Genomic DNA, 21374 nt, shown 5'->3' on the forward strand with positions numbered 1-21374 from the left:
CTCCAGCGGGGGGTTTCCACCTTCCTCCGCCCCGCTCGGCGGCTCCGCTCCCCAGGGCAGCCGCAGCCGGGCTCAGGCGCGCACCGGCTGGAACTGGAGCAGGGGGCGGGGGCGAGAGGCGGGTGCGGACGGAGACAAAGGCTGGCGAGCGGGGAGAGGTCGGAGCCGGAGCCGGAGCCGGAGCCGGAGCCGGGCGATGTGCGGAGCGCGGAACCCGGGATGTCTCCGGATCTGCCCGCACCAGCCGCGCACAGGTCTGGACACAAAGCGGCGCGGCGGGGCGAGCTCCGGGCATGCGGCCATGGCACAGAGCCCGGGTCACTGCAATGCCTCGGCCGGGAGGGGGCGCCGGATCATCGAGCCCAAGAGCGCCAGGCGGCCCCAGCCTGCTAAACCGGATCGCTGGGGCGGCCCCAGGCGTGTGAAACCGGATCACCGGGGATCCGGATCTTCCGTGATAACCCCCTCAAATTCACCCCTAAAAATCCGTGTTTTCCCAGGTTTAAAGTGAACGTGAGTTTCCCTAGCCACAGATGTCCATATCCAGGTAACCCTGCTGAACACAATGTGTTCCTTATGCCCCGGAGAACCCCACTGATGGGAGCCTCCGTTATCCGGCTCCTGTATGACCCGAACCACCGGCCTCCTTGGGCTGACAGCAACTGGGCCGGGAGCGGTCAGAATCTGAGGCCAAAGGATGGAAAGCTCTCTGCCGGTTCTCCCGGTTCTCCCGAGTTTTGGTTATCCATCCGGGCCCAGGTCCAGCAGATAAACGGGGCTCCGCTGTACATTCAAAGCACCTTCAAAAATCGACCCCAGGAGGGGGAGGTTGCACTCACTAGGGGACACAGGTGCTGTCAGTAAAAAATAGTGACTTGTTAACACAGGCTTTTATTTTTTCACACAATGTAAAAACTCAAGATTCTCTGTAAAAATGCAAATTCCACCTTTTTCCCCCTGGCAAACGGATTTCTAGGCTCCTCGATGAGCACCCTGTTTACCCTCTTCTGGGGTAGCCTGGATCTTCGGCCTGCCGCACCAGGACAGCGATGAAGCTGGGCTCCTGCCAACAGACTTCTGGGTCCCACACTACTCTCAGGTAAACCCCAAAGCGTTCCCAGGCCCTGGCACCCCTCCATTAAGCCAAGCCAGGCCTCTCTCTCCTGGTAGGACCGAGGGCTGGGGCTCTCAAGCTCAGTAGGAGGCATGCAATGGGAACGTCACGCCTCCCCAGCTGCAGCAGAAAGCAGCCCCTGGGCCCAGAAATGGTCTGTGTGTGTCAGTAGCTGGAGCTCAGTGTCATGTCGTTGGGGGGGTCCGTCAGAGAGAGGTGTGTCCTGAGCATGGGGCTAGGAGCTAAGCCAGCTCCTGGTCCTGGCTCTGCAACACAATGCTCTGCGGCCTTGGGCACATCACTTAAGCTCTGTGTGCCTCACTTCCTCCCCCTGAGAAACGGAGCTAATTCCGCCTGCCTCTCAGCTCAGGGGGATGCCAGGAGGGTTAACTATGGCTTGTGAAGCCCAGTATAAGGCTGTGTAGGGGAGTATCTTGGGGGACATAGAGCCACCATAATGTTTCTTACATGCCCCCATCTTAGCAGAGAACATAGCCAAGAAAACAGGGGGTGGCACAGGCATCCCTATGTTATGCTGATCCCTGGCTACTGGAAAGGCCCCTTGGGGCCATGGGTAGCTGATATAAAACAGCCCCAGGAGCAAGCGTCCGAAGCACAGCTCAGGATCCGGGTCATTAATATTTATTTATAGGCATATCCATGGCATTCATCTCTGTAGTATCTGAGCAGTTACTGTTGGCAAAACACTTTGAGAATAAAGTGCTAAATATTATATCAGTGACATCAGCTTATATGGACTGTGCAGCATCAGTTTATATGGACCATGAGGCATCAGTTTGGACAAACCGTGTGATAAGCATTGGCGAAGCTGTGTTTCTCTCCCCAGGAAATAGCAAGCCGGGCTTCATTCATCACAAGATGGGAACCACAAAATGATTTTAAAGACCTCACATGCTTATTTGTGATTGGAGAGGAAGCCTGGCCCAGTGGTTAGTGCTCTGCCGTGGGTTCAGTGCCCTACACTGCCATGGACAGCCTGCACATCTTGAACAAGTTATTTGGGGTCTGCCCCAAAGCCCTTTAAAGTTAATCAGAAGATTCCCACTGACTTCACTGGGCTTTGGATACGGCCCAGGCCTGCTTGTCCACATAGGATTGGGGGGAGTTAAACCAGTTTGAAAATACTTGCGTACACACGATGCAATTCATTATAGTCCACTAAAACTCTGGATTTATCAAGGACACAGGAGTCGTCTTTCAAAGAGAACTACGTTTGCTGCAAATTGAGTTAGTTTAGGCAATTGCTCACGTGCAGACAATGTTGCAGCGTATTACTTTGGCAGTCCTCCAACTACTATCCCACATTGCTTTGCAGGCAACCATTAATGACCTGTCTGTTTACCTGTGTGCCCTCCGCTGCTCTGGGGTCACATTGACCAGATGTCCTGTCCCCCATTTAAAATCTGGTGTGGGGCCAGACTTTGCCCCCTTGGTCCTGGGTTTGAGTATATCCGCCTTGCTGTGATATTACTCCAGAAGCCTCTACAGCATGCCTTGAGCAGTTGCTTGGAACCATGCTGAGACCCTGAATCTTATCACATCTGTGGAGAGGAGTCGGTACAGGAAGCTCTTTTTGTGGCCATTGCTAAGCAGATGACTGTGAGGGGCCAGAACCAGGACACCAATCAGTGCCGGATAAAAACAAACAGTTCATTCGGACTTACATTAAAACCAGGTTTCAGAGTAACAGTCGTGTTAGTCTGTATTCGCAAAAAGAAAAGGAGTACTTGTGGCACCTTAGAGACTAACCAATTTATTTGAGCATGAGCTTTCGTGAGCTACAGCTCACGAAAGCTCATGCTCAAATAAATTGGTTAGTCTCTAAGGTGCCACAAGTACTCCTTTTCTTTTTATTAAAACCAGGGGTGCTGGTCGTAGTAATGTGACCTGTCCATTTTTTGAGGAGCTGGAGAAGATTTTCATAGAATCATAGAAATGCTGGGCTGGAAGGGACCTTGAGAAGTCATCAAGTCCAGCCCCTTGTGCAGAGGCGGAACCAAATAAACCCCTAGACCATCCCTGACAGGTGTTTGTCCAACCTGTTCTTAAAAACCTCCCGTGATGGGGATTCCACAACCTCCCTTGGAGCCAAGATCTCTTTGGGACTCAGGACTCTGACACCGGCCACAGAGAAGGTGAGCCTGATTCCTGCCATGAGACTGATTCCTGCCAGCAACTAAGCCCGGTTCCTGGACAGAAACCCAACCCCTGCAGGCAGGCCTGAATTCCTCATCTATACAATTCTAATAGCCCGTCCTGACCTTCCCAGGAGCTGTGAGGATAAATACATTACAGAGCGTGAGGTGTTCAGGTGTTGGGGCCAGGTGAGTACCTGGAGAGAGCACATGATTCAGAAGTGTCGGCCGCGGAGCCCTCAGCAGTGGGAGAGGCTAGTGAGATTGTCCAGCAACAGAAGAACACACTGTGCAGTCTTCAGACACAACATCTGTCTGAAGGGGCCAGGGAGGAGGGTGTTGGTGGTGAAATCCAAAATTGGGAATCAGGAGAGCTTGGCTTCATTCCTAGCTCTGTAATTGACTCACTGTCTGACCTTGGGTAGATGAGCTAGGCCAAACCTTTCAAACCTGGGTGCTGAATGGTATGGAGCTGGATTATATTTTATTGATTTCAGGGGGAGTTGCTGGGTACTCAGCCTGTCTGCAAATGAGGCTACTTATTTAAGTGCTTTAATATGGATACAGGGGTCTACTTTAGCTACCCAAGTCAGAATATTTTGGCCTTAGTTGCTTGGTGCCTCAGTTTCCCTTTCTGTAAAATGGTATGCTACTTCCTCTACTATATCATACCTCTTCCTCTACTTGAGCCAGCATGCTAACAAGAGCCATGTGGCTGCTGCTGCATAGGCGGCAGCTCAGACTAGCCACTGGTGTCCGAGACCCCTGGGGTCCGAGCCTGGGCGGCCGCCATCCATGCCACCAAGTCCACACTGCTCTTTTTAGCACACTACACTGAGCAGAGCTCGCATGAGTGTGTCTCTCCAGGCCGGGAGGCACGCTCCCAGCTGCAGTGTAGACATACCCAGTCTGAGGGGGTGCGACTAGAGGGGCCCTCTGATGCTTTAATGGACACCTGGGCCTTCTACAAGGACTGAGAGAGCTCAGGCTAGGAGAGGAATCACAGGAAGGGGGCTGGCTGCCCGACCCCTCCTGTAGAAGGCATGGAGCCAGCGCCCGCAGACAGGATACCAGTGGAGCTAGCCTGGGGGCTGAGAGCGCTATACTGGGGCAGGGAGAAGACTCAAAGGTAGCCCAGAAAGGGATTAAGAACAGGGCCCAGAGGGCAGACTGAAGAAAAGCCCATGAAGGGCAGAAGAACCCTTTATGTGCTGGGACTTTTCAGTTGGACATGTTTGTTTGTGGCTTGGCCAGAAGGCTAAGCCACATCTCCAGCACTGACCCAGTGTGTGGAGTTTGAGGGCCTGAGGAAGATGGCAACTGAGGCACGGTGCCCCGGAGCGGCCAGTGGCCACAAGGGGGTGCACAGGAGGCGGCCCCAACCTGTTCCAGAGCAGGAGACATTCCAAGCAGTTTGTCTCCCAGGTCAACATAATTTCCCCATGACACTTGTGTCCTCGTGCCGTAATAAAACACGGCACGATGTCCCACTGGGATGGAGAAATGCAACGGGGCAACTGCCCTGCGACCTCAGGGGACCTTCAGGGGACGTTTTAAGGTGGAAGGTAACGTGCATTTTGCCCGAACAAAGGCTGTGGTAGCAAGGATCCCCCTTAAATGCAGAACGCCGAGGGACCCAGTTAGCTAATGGCGGGGTTTTGTGATGTGGAGATGTGGTAACTGGACTGTAGCTTAACTCACATAGGCCACTGCTCCCCTAGGGCGCCTCTCCTCCTGTCCGTCCTCGCCTCGGACAGGTACAGAACGGTAGGGGATGTGCTTCACAGCAGGGGGAGCAGCTCCCCCACCACAAAGCACCTCCCTTTTCCCAATGGGGGGCTGAGATGGGCCTTAAGTTAGCCACACCCCCTCGCCACAGAGCCCTGCCCCCTGCTCCTCCTCTTCTCCCCGAGGCCCCACCCCCTGGCCAGGCTGGAAGCCGGAGCCAGGCCATGGTAAGGAGCCCTGGACTGCTGTGGGGAGCCCTGGACTCTCCATCTGCCCTGGGCGGCATGCCAGGAGGGGTAGGAACATGGGCCAGGGGCTGCTCTCGGGCACCCTGGCGCTCAGGGCAGGTGGAGGATCCAGAGCTCCCCACAGCTGACTGGGCTCCCTGGGCGGCTCTTACCATGGCCTGGCTCTGGCTTCCAGCCTTGCCAGGGGGAGGATCCTTGGGGAGAAGAAGAGGAGCAGAGAGCCTGGCCACAGTTCCGGCACTGATGCCCCCACTCTTCTACACAGGTTCCAAAGCTCCCGCAGTTAATCTGCCACCGCCTCCTACAACTTCCTCCATTGTCAGGACGCCCGGCCGTGATGTTTAAATATTACCCCATGGACTCCAAGCCTGCCTTGTCCTCTGGGGGTGCAAGGTCCTGGGGCTAGAATGACCCTTGAGGATCAGAGAATTGGCAGTGCAGACATCCTGGGGGAATTAAAAACTTGGGGGACTGCTCCAGTACTGACTGATACAAGAGAGGCACCCCTGCCTCAGGAACACTGTTCTCTGCAGTACCTGGCTTCTCCCTGGGGTCTCCCAGCCAAGCGCTGACCTAACCTAGATGGCAAAATCACACCAGGTCACAGTCCATGCTGGTGTGGTTTAATGAAACGTTCCAGCTGCCTGGTTTACCGCAATCCCACCCTGTGCCTTCCCACAGCAGTTTGTTAACAGGGAGCCACATTGCAGCCACAGAACTGATCAGGCCCCAAGGGAAGGCAGGGGTTGCTTGCTGTCTTGGTGGTGAAGCACCTGGACCTCTATGATGTGGCTGTTACACTGAGAAACCCCATCATATTTCTCAGACATCCCTAAAATTGCTTTTAAGCATGAAACGCCACTCCTCCAGCTAAATTAAATAGAGCTGTCAATATATTGTTTCAGAAGGGTGGAGGATGTACCCCGGGGGGCACTATTTTAGATTTGATTCTGACTCACAGGGAGGAACCAGTTGGGAATCTGAAGGCGGAAGGCAGCTTGGGTGAAAGTGGCCACGAAATAACAGAGTTCGTTATTCTAATGGCAGAAAGGGAGTGAGAACAGCAGAACAAAGGCACTGGGCTTCAGAAAAGCAGACTTCAGTAAACTCAGGGAATTGGTAGGTAAGGAGGTCCCATAGGAAGAAAATCTAAGGGGAAAAGGAGTTCAGGAGAGCTGGCAGTTTGTAAAAGAGACAATATTAAAGGCACAATGGCAAACTATCCTGATGTGAAGGAAAGACAGGAAGAATAATATGAGACCAATATGGCTACTGCAGGAGATCTTTAATAACCTGAAAATCAAACAGAAATTGTACAAAAAGAGGAAACATGGACAAATTGCTAAGAATGACTACAAACAGACAGCACACGCATGCTGGGACGAAATCAGAACAGATAAGGCACAAAATGAGTTACAACTAGCAAGGGACATAAAAGGCAGGACAAAGAGGTTCTATAAATAGATTAGAAGTAAGACAAGGACAAAGGAACGTACAAGTCCATTACTTAATGGGGAAGGAGAGCTAATGACACAGAAGGAGAGTTTATCAGATGGCACAGAAGGCTGAAGGGTTTTTTGCTTCGGTCTTCACTAAAAAGGGTAATTGTGACCAGATGTTTAACATGATTAATATTAATAATCAGGGGAAGGAAAATAGGCCAGAATAGGAAAAAACAGGTTAAAGAATATTTAAATAAGTGCGATGTATTCAAGTTGGCAGAGCTTGATTCAATGCACCCTAGGGTACTTAAGGAACTAGGTGAAGCCATCTCTGAACCATTGGTGATTGTCTCTGAGAACTCCTGGGGGATGGGTGAGGTTCAGAGGACTGGAGAAGGGCAAACAGAGTACCTATGTTTAAAGAGGGGGAAAAGGAAGATCAGGGGAATTATAGACAGTCAGCCTTACTTTGATCTCTGGCAAGATACTGGAACAAACGATTAAACAATTTGTAAGCGCCTAGAGGAAAATAAGGTGAGATCCAATCTCATTTTTTCTTGGTTCATCTTCCTTTCATCAGTTAAAGGTTCTCCTCCTAACCCTTTCCTGTGCTTCCTTAATATGGATGCATGGGCCAGATCCTCAACTGGTGTAAATTGTCAGAGTCCTATTGACTACAATGGAGCTACACTGGTTTTCAGCAGCTGAGGATCTGCCCCCAGATATTGGTGGATGATTATCATGTTCCCCTTAGTCATCCCCTAGATTTAGTTCTTGAGGGCATTTGTTCCCTCCCATCTACTTTGGAGCGTGGACCAGGCCTTAGCCTCATGAAATCTATCATTTTGTGAGCACCGTCACCCAAGTTGCCTTCCACCTTCAGATTTGCAAGCAGTTCCTTCCTGCTAATCAGCATCAAGTTTAAAATGGCTGCCCCACCACCACCTCCGGTTACTGTCTCCACCGTCTGAAAGAAGAAATTGTTCCCAACACATTCCAAGAACTTACTGGAGATATTGTGTTTTGCCGTATTGCTTTTCCAACAGATGTCTGGGTAGTTAAAGTCCCCCATCACTACAAGGTCTTTCTTGTGTTTTGGGTATTTCTGTTATTAGTTCTGGAAATCCACCTCCTCCTCTTGATTTGGTGATCAGTAGTAGACCCCTACCAGGCCACTGCCCCTGTTAACATTTTCCCTTTTAATTGTGGTGCGAAAGCAGCCACTCAAAATGTTTCTGAATACCCCCTGCTAGATGGTAGATATTTCTGAGAGTGACTAAAGCCACAGTAAAAAGGGAATGCTACTATCCTGCCCACAAAGAAATCCGACCTGGACAAAACACGCTGCTGGAGTTGTTGGGACAAAGCTATTGCAGCACCAGAGTCCACAATTTAATCAGATGCAGTGGATAACTGTCTGAACTACGTTCTCCATGGTCCAGTGCCTACTGAGAGAGTCACAGTGGAGGTTCCAGCACAAACCTTCCCTCTGCTCTTGTATCCCCGCTCAGTACTTCTGAAAATTCAGGCCTGTAGTTTCTCTGAGACTCACTTTTCCCATCTGTAAAATGATTTTTACCCATTCATGCACTAAGACTCTACAGGGCTAGAAACAACTGGTTCCCGAGCAACTGCTGCCGACATGCCACCACCAACAGCTCTGCTATGACAGAGGAATATTTGCTCCTTTGCCTTCCTGGCTTCTGGCTCTGACCCGTGGCTCTGGTTCCTGGCTTCTGATTCCAGCTCTGACCCTTGACTCTGGCCCTAATCACTGGGCCTGACTGTGGCTCCATCGCCTAGGCCTGACTGCCCTCTCCCTGGCCTAATGCAGACCTGCTGCTTTTACAAAGAGCTACATGCCATCCTCGACAGAGACCCAAGCACCATCCCCAAGAGCACCGTGGATACTTCAGAGGAGCCTGAGTCACAGGCCCCTGCCTCGAACAGTGAGGAGGAGAAGGTGGGAGCAAGAAGAGGAGTATGGGGGACAGGCAACTGGGGGATCCAGCTCTGCAGCAAGCCAGGACCTGTTTTTTACTCCACCGCAGTCCAGCCAGTCCCATCAGTCGAGCACAGGCAAACCTGATGCAGGGGAAGGAACCTTGGGTACGTGTGCACTTGATTTTTAAATTACAAGGCTGGCCCCCCAGAGTAGCAGCACTCATATTTTGATTTATTCATTTTTACTCTAGAGTTAGTGGGGGCCATGCGGAGCAGTTTGTGTATGTGCACTAAGATGTCCCATGAACCCTCCATAGAGATCTAAGTGACTCTTCCATGGAGGTACTCTGCAATCCTCTGCCAAAGGTTTCTGGGGAGGGCTGCCTTCTTTCTTCTGCTGCAGCAGGACACTGTCCCATACCACTCAGCGATTATTCCAGCAGGCAATATTGCAGCGCTCAGACTAGCAGTATACGGGCCCAGGTGGCATGCGGATGCCAGCAGCCACTGAGCTCTGTCTGCCTCTTACCCTCAGGAGTGAGATATCAGCTAAAATTACTGTGGAAAACAGTGCCAGTATTCAGTGCTGCTGCCCTATACAACTAGAACCATGTAACCAAGCTATTCCCACCTCATTTCCCCAACCCCGACAGACCATATTCACCATGGTTGTGACTGGTGCTGTGCACAAGCAATCCCAAGCAGAAGTGAGAATGTGCTTACAACTTTTGGAGAGCAAGGGGAGTGAGTTCCGCCTCTTAAGTTTTGATTTCCATTGTGAATATAATGACCACGGTGTCTCTGTGTGTTTTCTCTACAGCTGCTACCACTGCAGCCTTCAGGGTCTCTTCCTACTCACCCATGAATGTCTACGCCAGATAAGGAGGAGAAAGAAGAGGGCTCAGGATGACAAGTTGCAGGAGATCCAGCAAGCCAGTGCTGCATGAGAGAACAAACACAGGGCCTGGAGGGTCACTCTTGCAGACATCCTGGAGAAGGATAGAGGGGAGAGGGAAAAAATGCAGGAGAAGGAGAGGGACGTGCAGTAGGACATGCCTGCATTTCTCAGACAGCAAACAGAGATGCTGCAGACTCTGGTGGACTTGCAGGTTCAACAATCCCATGCTCACCTTCCTCTGGAGCCCACAGAGAATTCAATATCGGGACCTCCCTTGGCCTGCCCCTGAACATTCCATGTGGCATCAGGGGTCAGTGCATAGACAAGACAATCACAGCTTCACATACACTGACCTGTGAAAGCCCCAGTTGGTGTATGTGTACCTGAAATGGAAATGACTGTTCTTTCCCCTTCATAAGTTCTGTTTGCTAAATTTATTAAGGTTTATAAAATTTGAAATGGTTTTCTTTTGAATGCTACAGAATAACATTATATATTTTTGAACATAATTGATCTTTATTGGTTCACAACATATGCTGGCTGATATAGATCAGTTCTGAAAGTGACCAATTCCCAGTTACTGCACTGTGTCACACAACTCATAACATCATTCACAAACAAAATTAATAGGTCTATTGACAATGCAATATTCCTACATATACAGCAATCAGCACAAGATTCAGACTGGGCTGCAAAAGAGCAAGGCCAGGTAAAGCACACTGCAGCAACACACATTACTCTGGCTTGCTATTAAAATGGTCTTTCAAAGCCTCCCTGAGATGTATAGCTCCACGTTGATCTCTTCTAATAGCCCTTGTATCTGATTGTTCAAATTCAGCAGACAGCCGCTCCACCTTTACCATCCACCTGGTGGAAACTTTCCCCCCTTTGCTTCACACATATTATGTAGGACACCGTGGGCAGCTATAACCATTGGGATATTTTTCTCACTGAGGTCCAATCTGGTAAATAAACTACGCCAGCGACCCTTCAAATGACCAAAGGCTCATTCTACTGTCATTCCACCAAAGCCATCAAGCATTGCAAAATCTTTCAAAAAGACCCTGTGCTGGATGGTGGCGAGTTCTCCAGTGAGATACCTACCCATGGTGCACTTCACTCTGCATCAGTACAAGTGCTCTTGGTGAGTGCAAGCACCGCCAGCGCTGGCCTTAGGCATGGGTGAATGGGGTGCAAGCCCGGGCACTGTTACAAATGGGGCACCTCCGGAGCAGGGGTGCCCCTCCCCCTGCTGGCATCTTCAACCCCATGGCTCCTGCCCCCTGTCTTGGAGCTGCCCCTAGCCAGCTGCTCCCAGGAACTTCCTGTCTGCTGTAAAGGGGCGGGGAGGGGCTCTGATGTCAGGCTGCCTCCGCCCCCCCCCCGCCCATGTACCCTGTCTCCACAGAGCGGGGGCGGGTGTGTGTGTGAGGACAGGGCTCACCAAGAGAGGGACGGAGCTGCTGGTGGCTACTGCTGTATCTGAAGGAGCTTTCCTTCAGACTCTTGAGTGCAGCTCTCTTCAAGGGGCAGCACGCGGTCTCTCACACACTCCCCCAGCTCACACATGCCAGCAGCTCACAAATGCTGTCTCTTTCACACTCATCGCCCCCCAACACATACTTATATTGTTGTTTGTACTTGTTGGTACTTCCTGCAATACACATATAGTCTCTGTAATTTTATTCTTTCAAAGTGCTGTTATTTTAGTTTTTTGACTGGTCTGTGCATTTCATAATTTTATTTCTCTCTTATGCTTACATTGAATTCTTTGAGTAGTGAGTTCTAAAATGCCTAACCTGTCCTCGTTGGAGTAATTATAATTATTACTGTTATTATCATATTGTGCTTTGTCATTCATTATTTAAAGTGGTACAAGCAAATAATAGTATCCTCCTAGAATGCACCTTTAGCTTGTACTCATTTAGTAATGCCAGTTTAAAAAACATTAGCTAAACACATAACTTTAGACACTGGGCAGATGAAGGTGGCTTATGTTCAAATTATATTTTTAGTTATATCTGTAAAATAACTTAAAATTTGCATGAAAATAAACGCAGTTCCAGCTCTGATATCAATAGCAATGATGGAGTCAAATGTTAGTGAGTCACAGACATGATTGTGATCAGTAAACATAGATGCCGAAATAATTAGAAAAATTAATTCCCTTTCTTAATAAAAGAGAAAAAAACCCTTACTCACACATGTTGAAATTATGTTTTAAATGAACAACAATTGACTAGAACAGAGGAGATAATGGCAGTAACACAGTGTTTCTGTTAGAGAAGGTAAGCAAATTATATTTATTTTTATTTATCTCCACTAAAGATAGTGAACTGACACCTCAAGGCTTGGGATGGGGAATATCTTGCTGTATTATCTCCTGATTGTTCTAAATTTACATATAAACTTTAAACGTGGCTTTAATTGGCATTTGTACTGTATATATTTTTTCTTTCTTTATATAACGATTAGAGAAAGTGCTCCTGTCAGCTAATCCCTAAATTATTATCTGAAAAAACCCTAGAGTTTTCAGGTGCCTAAGTAGTCCCTGGAATCATGAATAAAGATTCCTCCCACCCCCCAAAATCTGAACCAGTGCCCTGGGTGAGCCAGGGGTGGCCAGAGGGCTGCAGGAGGGCCGTGGGCTCTGACAAGATGCAGTCACCCTGCGACAGTGCGAAGCCTGCCTTGAGCCACATGCCCGAGCATCAGGCACCACAAGCCAAGGTGCAGAAGGGTGGCAACACACCATATGCCAGGCCACCCTTACTTCTGCACTTCTGCTGGCAGTGGAGTTGCCTTCAGAGCTGGGCGCCCGGCCAGCACCCGCCAGCATCAGGCCGCCCTGCCGGTGCTTAATTTGAGCCACGACTCAGCTCTGGCATCTCTTTCAATACAAATTAAACACTGCGGGAGGCAGCGGGGCCCAGAGGTGATGGGGGGAGGGAAGCCCAGGGAGCCCGTGGGGGCCAGGAGTGATGGGGGGATGCCAATATACAAGTTCGCCCAGGGTGCCATTTTCCCTAAGGCCGGCCCTGAGCACCGCCAACACAAGCAGCCAGGTATGCACACGCACAAGCGATGTACTAACTGCCGTGGCCATGTGCCGACGTAACGTAGGGCGACATAACTCTAGGGTAAAAAGAAAAGGAGGACTTGTGGCACCTTAGAGACTAACCAATTTATTTGAGCATGAGCTTTCGTGATGCATACCGTGGAGCTCACGAAAGCTCATGCTCAAATAAATTGGTTAGTCTCTAAGGTGCCACAAGTCCTCCTTTTCTTTTTGCGAATACAGACTAACACGGCTGTTACTCTGAAACCTGTCAAATAACTCTAGGGTAGACATGTCCGAAGTGGCTGAAGGGTCAATGACCAGAGGCAAGAACTAGATTATGGAAAACAGCTTCTGCACAGTGATGTGTCAAAGCCCGTCAGAGGGGGGCTCAAGGGGTGGCTAGAGTGGGGAAAGGGAACATGTGTCACTTCAGAGAACACAGCATTGCGACCAAAGCAACTGATTGCACCTGATAATGAAATGCCACTGTTAGATAAGCCTAATATTCTGACATAAACCAAGCTGAAGCGATGGTCTTCCTAGTCTGTCCCCTCTGGGCCCCAAATGAGAGGTGGGCTGACTCTTGCCAAATACTCTTTACACGCTATTGTTCTTTTGGGCTATACTCATCTTGAGAGAAGGAGCAGGTGCATCCAAGTGAGTGTCTGAGTTTTTTAGTAAAGAGCATAAGGAAACTGTGAGGATTTAGATGAAACCGATTAGACTCTGAAGTTCTTACTAAGCAGAAGAAGGGGAGGAGCTGCATCACCATTGCTCTAGTTTTTTGGCAAGAGACAGATTTCTGAAGGGAACGGTGCATGTGACTGATACGGAGGCAGCTTCATAACAGAGGCAGCTTTCTCCAGTGGTCATAGGAAATGACTGTGAGTCGGGGACCTGGGTTCTAGTCCCAGTTCTGTCACTGGCTCCCTGTGGAAGGCAGGGAGTTAGTGGGGAGCCAGGAGTATGTCCAAGAGTACCTGGCCCCTTGGTCTGTTCCAACCACTCGACAACTCTCATGGGTGGCCTTACTCTGAAGGAATCTCTGTCCCTGTTGTTCTCCCTTGTGCCCTGAGATGCAGTTGTGTGCTAATTCTCGATCTCCTAGGTAAGTGATTTACCAAAAACTTAACCTTTTACATTTGCTTTAAAGACTGTTAACTACCATCAATTTCAGACTCTTGATGTTGTTAACAGATTAGACTCACTTTAGCCAGCATATTCATAAGATTATGCTAGTTCCTGTGCTGGAGGTCACCCAACTCTCTGGCTATTATTACTGAGTATAATTAGGCTTTCCTCATAAGAGATTTTGGAAATAGATCCTCCCTTTATTCCAGCAGATGGGGGAACCATGATCAAAACTGAGAAGCAGCCTAAAAGCCTACCATCACCAGAGGGACGCTCAGAAGAGGAGTGTGATCCACATCCTATATTCTTCATCGAGATATTGTTATGATAGGAATATGGCATAACTAAGGTATGTTTTACGCAAGATGAGTCATGTGAGGTATCATTGGAAAGGTTATGATGTACTGACTATGATTATCCTATTTGTAGACATGTATCATTTCTGTATCTGAAGTTAGGAATATTGACAAAGTAACAATTACAACTGTGTTTACACCTGGGCAATGCCCACCAGACAGTATGCAATCAGCTTGAATGGGCCATTAGGGAGAACAATAGGACTTTGAAGATGCTAATCTCCCACCTTCCTGAGTAGCCTCCTGGGATGCTGCTTTGACACTGCAGGGTCATGTGATCATGTCACCTGCTACTGGACACCATCTTGGGCTGCTAGTATTTTGCCACTACTAGGGGGTGGGGTTCAAACTGGGAAACAAAGGATTCCTGCCATATGTAAATCCTATTTAAGGCTGGGGTGTGAGTTAATCAGAGTTGGTTCTTCATTGAATTCCGGCCCAAGATGACTGCTAAAAACACCTAAAACTGAACTGGGGAAGGACTGGACCCAGGCTAGAAGGTGTCTGGTCTGTGAAAGGAATATCTGGAATTCTAAGCTGCAAGCAAAAGAAGTTTGTCTTCAAGAATTTCTGCAACCTGCTTAAAACAACATTTAGGGTGAGAAATTACTACATGTAGCCAGTTTCTTTAGTGTATCAAGCTTAGTTTGTGTGTTTGCTTTATTTGCTCAGTAATCTACTTTGATCTGTTTGCTATTCCTTATAATCACTTAAAATCTATTCCTTGTAATTAATACACTTGTTTTTGTTTTCTATAAACCAGTTTGTGCAATTAATAACTAGGGTGGCAAAAAGCTATGCATATCTTCCTCCACATTGAGGGAGGGGCTGATTTTCCTGAGCTTATGCTGTACAGATTTCTGTGCAGCGCAAGACAATACAGTTTTGCATTTAAACTCCAGAGGGGGCGTGCATTTGAGTGCTGGGCAATCCCCAAGCTGAGTCTTCCCATGCAGACTCAGCTTGGGGCTTGCCCAGCACTCAAGTGCAGTCTTCAGTGTCTGTGTCTTCCTACAGCTGGGCATGTCCCTACCTGTGTGTGTGCTAGAGGAGGCTTGAGGGCCTGGCATAGCAGGACAGGGTGAGGGAGCCTAGGCTGGTGGAACAGGTGGTCTCAGTGGGACTCCAGTACATCAGGTGGCACCCTGGAGTGAGGGGTGGGCAATCCATCATAAAGAGGTTTTCCAAAGGGTAGAGCAGGAAATGACCCATGAGAGTTGAGAGAGACAGCAGACTGACAGGACTGGAAAGAACCCTGAGGACTCTGTTCGGTATAAGAGAGGTTGCAGTGAACTCCTTTCAAATCACAATCCTTTCATGTATTTATACCTGCTCCTGTATTTTCACTCCATGCATCCAATGAAGTGGGTTCTAGCCCACAAAAGACTTATGGCCAAATAAATTTGTTAGTCTCTAAGGTGCCACAAGGACTCCTCGTTGTTTTTGTTCTGGAGGACGCTCACATGGAAGAGGGGCCATGTACCTCCACGGATCCTGGGCAAAGGCAGAGGAATCTCTTGGAATGTGCCAAAGTTCTGACTCTTGCTATGCACTGAATGTGAGGATCTATGCATCTTGGATCTTACTGAACACCAGCGACCCACGTGGCAAAGGAACCATATAGCTGTGTGGAAAGCTCTAGCCAAGAGCAGGGTCTCGGAAGGCCTGGAGGGAGTCCGTATCGGTGCTCTAAGTGCCTGAAAAGTGTTAGATTTAGATCGTATCTCCCCATTCACAAATGGACCCACCCGGGGAGAGGCCCTTCTGCTGTACTCTGTGTGGGAAGGGCTTCATTGAGAAACATCTGCTCACCAGGCGCTCCAAAACCCACGCAGACAGACTCTACCACTGTCCATGGCAAGAGAGGAGCTTCGCTGAGAACACACCAGCCTTCACACAGCAGAGAGGCCGTCCCACTGCACTCAGAGAAAGAAGGATTTCAGGGCTAAGCGCTTTCTCACCAAACACTCCATAGTCAGTGATGGAGAATCTACTACGACCCTTTTGGTTAATTAGTCTCACCATTAAAAAAATTAAGCCTTATTTCCAATATGAATTTGTCTAGCTTCAACTTCCAGCCACTGGCTCATGTTATACCTTTGTCTGCTAGATTGATGAGCCCATTATTAAATATTTGTTCCCCGTGTAGCTACTTATAGACTGTGATCAAGTTGCCCCTTAACCTTCTCTTTGTTGAGTTAAATAGATAGACTCAAAGAGCTCAATCACTAGAAGGCAGGTTTTCTAATCCTTTAATTATTGTCATGGCTCTTCTTTGAATCCTCTCCAATTTACCAGCACTCTTCTTGAATTGTGGGCACCAGAAATGGACCCAGGATTCCAGCAGCGGTCACACCAGAGCCAGATACAGAGATACAGATACAGAGATACAACCTCTCTGCTGCTTCAAAAAAGAGTCCTGTGTTTACACATCCCAGGACTGCATTAGTCCTTTTGGCCACAGCAGGGCACTGGGAGCTCAGCTGATTATCCACCAGGACCACCAAATCTTTTCCAGAGTCACTGATTCCCAGGACAGAGTCTCCCATCCCGTAAGTATGGCCGACTGTAGGATTCATACAAGGTTTATGCGCTTGGCAACATTCAGGGCACACCCGGAGTGTTGTGCTGGACCTGTGCACACACAGCTCCTCTCAAGGGCATCAACCTTGGAATCTCGCCCAGATGACATGAACCGTGGGAAGCCTCCCAGGACTGGGCTCAAGGCCCGAGAGCAAGGAATGCGGTAGATAGAAACTGGTAAATAAGAATGTTAAACAAAGCCAGTGTATTCCTTTTATCTGTTGGAGAATGTAATGCGCGGGGGGAGAGAAAGAATAAAGGGGAAGGTGGAAAGTTGACAGGCAGAAGCCTGTTAGCAGACCAGCCGTTTGCTTGCTAAAAGCTCTGTGCTGTCTTGTCATTGAACCGCCACAACTGGCGCCCAAACGTGGGGCCCTCAGCACTCACCTCGCCCGGCAAGGGTTTCAGACGCGTCACTCATCCGCTTCGCGGATCCCGGTGAGTATTTTTCATTGTGGTAAGTATGGGAAGCTCCCTCTCTGCTTTGCAAGTGCAACACCGCAGTGAGCTACAGTATTTGCTGTGTAAGGCTCAGCACGACTGCCCCACTCGAGAACTCACTCTCCTGCTACAGGAGGTGCGTGCCCAATGCCCGTGGTACCCTGAAGCTGGAACCCTTAAGCTAGCGGACTGGGAGCAGTTGGGCCAAACATTGCATAAAGAGCCTCGGGCGCCCGTGCAGGCTCTACATGCCTGGCACCTCTGTCACGACGCGATACAGCGTGTCGCTTCGGACAGACCCTCCCTCGCGAGGCTGGTGATCTCACCATGCCCGTCCGCTCCTGCAGCCATCTCCCCTCCTGGCGATGCGACACAGCGTGTCGCCTTGGAAAGGCCCTCTCCCGCGCCAACAGAGGGGCTGCCGATCCCGCCACCCCCGACCGCTCCTGCAACCATCCCTCCCCCTGCTTCGCCCCCAGTGCCTCTATTACCACCGCCTCCCTGGCCTTCCCCACCAGAGCCCATGTGTGATCACCATCCCACCGTGGTGCCCCATGTTCCGGGGCCCCCTGGAGGGTCGTCCGCATCTGCTCAGAGGCTTTCGCTGGTGCAACAAATGGTTCACGCAGCGAAGACTCGCTCAGATCTTACAGCAGAGGAGCTGGCTGAGCTGGTCTCAGTTTGTCCAGTGACCTGGCAGGATGATGGCCAGGGCAACCAGGTTGCAAACTGGGTCAGTTTGCCTTACTCGGTGATCAGAGACGTAAAGAAAGCGATTCGTGAGTTCGGCCTCACTAGCACGTATGTACGTGGTCTCATTGAAGGGCTAGGTACTGGGTACACCCTGATCCCTGAAGATTGGAAGGCGCTGTTACGCATGATGCTGATGCCCAGTCAGTATGTTATTTGGCTTAGTGAGTATCGGCAGATGGCGGAACGCCAAGCCCAGGTGTATAGAGAGCAAGGTGTCATTTATGAGCAGTTTGCAGGGGAGGGCCAGTTTGCTACTGTTCAGATGCAGTCTCAACTCCCTCAGGCCGTCTTCCCCATTATTTCCACCTGTGCCCAGCATGCTTTCCAGAAGGTCCCGGATTCTGGCAAGCCTACCAAAAGCTTTGCCAGTATCCGTCAGGGTGCATCAGAGTCCTTTATGGATGTTACCAACAGATTGCAGGAGGCTATCCTCCGGCAGGTGGATAACCCTGCGGCAGCTCAGGAGATTCTGTTAAAAATGGCGGTTGAAAATGCAAATGAGGATTGCCGCCGTGCTCTCCAGGCTGCACAAGCCGCTGGCGTTCTAGAGCTGTCGGACATGCTGCGGGCGTGCCAAAACATCGGCACACAAGCACATAAAGCTGGGGTTATGGCCGCCGCCCTGCAGAAAAGCGGGAAGGAGGGGAAGCGTTGTTACCGCTGTGGTAAGGAGGGTCACTTTCACAGGGAGTGCCGCTCCTCGACGGCGCCCGCCCGCCCCTCAAAGAAGTGCCCCAAGTGTCAGAAGGGCTATCACTGGGCTAATCGGTGTCGTAGCGGGTCGGGAAACCGCATGACGGGTCCCCCCCGAACCCAGGGCCAAACGGGGGTGTTTCCCACTCAGACAACTGTTCCTCTGCTTTAAAACCCATAGACTCTATGAAGGAGGTGACTGCCGGAAGTGCAGGGCTTGATTTGATTATGCAGGAGGACACTGATTTTCAGTTGCCGGGGGAGGTTTGCGCCATACCTACCCAGGTGACGGGACCTCTCCCTGCCGGATTTGTGGGTCTGGTTCTCCCTCGCTCACACGCTGGGAAACAGGGTTTTTTTGTCATCCCAGGGGTCACTGACGCCGATTACAACGGCGTTATTAAGGTCCAGGTGTGACCCATCTTCCGCAGTCGCTCCCGCGTGGACGATCAATTGCGTAATTGATTTTAGTCCCCTATCAGGTGCCAGCTGCAGAGGATCGAGCCCGGGGCGGAGGCGGCTTTGGATCGACTCTGGCTCAGTCGCCATCTCACAACACGTCCTCTCCACTTGTTGCTCTAACAATGTCGGTCCGCCCCTTGAAACCTCAGTTAACACTTCTCTTAAATAATGTTCCTTTTACAGGGCTGGTGGACACTGGAGCTGACGTTACGGTGATTCATGATCTGGAGTGGCCGGTCGGTTGGCCAACAGTTCCTTCTAAAGAGTTGTGGGGGATCGGGGGTAGCAAACCCGGGCGCCAAAGTTTGTCTTGGGTCACGGTCTCTAAACCAGGAGGCCGTGCCCTTGCTACAATCTGCCCTTTTGTACTCCCTGTCCACCTCAATATTTGGGGCCATGACTTACTTACAAAGCTGGACACCACCCTCGATATTAATATATAATGGCCCGAAATCCTCCCTCACCCACCTTGCCATCCGCATTACCATTGGTATGGCAATCCTTAGAGCCCATATGGATTGACCAGTGGCCCCTCCCCCTAGAAAAGCTGAAAGCGCTTCATTCACTTGTACAACAATATTTGCATGCACAGCGCTTGGAGAGCTTTACTAGTCCTTGAAACTAGCTGCTGTTATTTTGGCCTTTCAATTTTTTGCTGATTGTCCCTTTAATTTGATCGTGGACACGCATTATGTTTATCAGGTAATTGATCATTTACCCCTTGCCCTTATTACCCCTGAGGTCGATGCGGACCTTCTTCGCCTGTTTTTGTCCTTACAGTATCTCATCACCACTCGTAATTTCCCTTATTTTGTTGCTCATATTCGCAGTCAGACCCTTCTGCCTGGGCTACTTACTGAAGGCAATGCGTGTGCCGATCGCGCGTTACGTGGTCAGGTAAATTCCCTTTTTTCTGACCCCATTGAAAGCCATTCCTTTTTTCATCAGTCTGCCTCTGTTTTGGCCCGACAGTTTCATATTCCTGCTGATCATGCACGTTCTATTGTTCGTTCCTGCCCCCACCGTGCCTGTCATAAATATAAAGGGAAGGGTAAACCCCTTTGAAATCCCTCCTGGCCAGGGGAAAGCTCCTCTCACCTGTAAAGGGTTAAGAAGCTAAAGGTAACCTCGCTGGCACCTGACCAAAATGACCAATGAGGAGACAAGATACTTTCAAAAGCTGGGAGGAGGGAGAGAAACAAAGGGTCTGTGTCTGTCTGTAGTCGTCTTGGCCAGGGACAGAACAGGAATGGAGTCTTAGAACTTTTAGTAAGTAATCTAGCTAGGTAGGTGTTGGATTATGATTTCTTTAAATGGCTGAGAAAAGAATTGTGCTGAATAGAATAACTATTTCTGTCTGTGTATCTTTTTTGTAACTTAAGGTTTTGCCTAGAGGGGTTCTCTATGTTTTTGAATCTAATTACCCTGTAAGGTATCTACCATCCTGATTTTACAGGGGGGATTTCTTTATTTCTATTTACTTCTATTTTTTATTAAAAGTCTTCTTGTAAAACACTGAATGCTTTTTCATTGTTCTCAGATCCAAGGGTTGGGGTCTGTGGTCACCTATGCAAATTGGTGAGGCTTTTTATCCAACATTTCCCAGGAAAGGGGGGGTGCAAGTGTTGGGAGGATTGTTCATTGTTCTTAAGATCCAAGGGTCTGGGTCTGTAGTCACCTAGGCAAATTGGTGAGGCTTTTTACCAAACCTTGTCCAGGAAGTGGGGTGCAAGGTTTTGGGAAGTATTTTGGGGGGAAGGACGCGTCCAAACAGCTCTTCCCCAGTAACCAGTATTAGTTTGGTGGTGGTAGCGGCCAGTCCAAGGTGTAATATTTTGTACCTTGGGGAAGTTTTGACCTAAGCTGGTAAAGATAAGCTTAGGAGGTTTTTCATGCAGGTCCCCACATCTGTACCCTAGAGTTCAGAGTGGGGGAGGAACCGTGACATGGTGGCACAGTGGTGGGATTAACCTGAAATCATTTTGAGATCCAGTTGAGATTTTTTGAACTAGAAATACAGATTTTAAAAAGGAATTTTTAGGAAGTCCAGAAGCAGCTTTGAAACTGAAAGCAGCTTGGTTTCTCTCTGCTTTGTGGCCAAGCAGAGACAAAAGGGGATTATCTTGTGAATTGCAGGTTTTCTTTGCCTGGAGGCAGGGTACTTAACTCCTGCAGGGAAATTCAGTCTTCCAACCCAGAGGGTTTTTTTTTCTTTTCTTCCTAAAAGTAAATAGGGGGTGTGTGCTCTACCCATTTGCCTGGAGACAAAAGTGGCAGGGTTTTTTTTTAGGATTTTGATTTTTTTTTGTTTTACAAGGAGCACAGGTTTGAAAAGAATTTTTTTTTTTCTTTGGGCTGGGTAAG

The 21374-nt window shown here is 49.5% G+C and overlaps 1 long non-coding RNA gene across 2 annotated transcripts; it reads left to right on the forward strand.

Annotated features, from left to right (window-relative positions):
• Positions 1-133: 133 nt before the first annotated feature.
• On the forward strand, positions 134-11957 carry LOC311515505. 2 transcript variants are annotated; one of them, XR_014710162.1, is made up of 4 exons: positions 134-254; positions 977-1099; positions 8284-8797; positions 9453-11957. It is a non-coding gene; the product is annotated as an uncharacterized lncRNA (long non-coding RNA). The 2 variants fall into 2 exon arrangements; XR_014710163.1 differs by lacking the exon at positions 8284-8797.
• Positions 11958-21374: the final 9417 nt, after the last annotated feature.

The sequence above is a fragment of the Lepidochelys olivacea genome, assembly GCF_965140295.1.
Source record: "Lepidochelys olivacea isolate rLepOli2 genome assembly, chromosome: 2".
NCBI classification, from domain to species: Eukaryota; Metazoa; Chordata; order Testudines; family Cheloniidae; genus Lepidochelys; species Lepidochelys olivacea.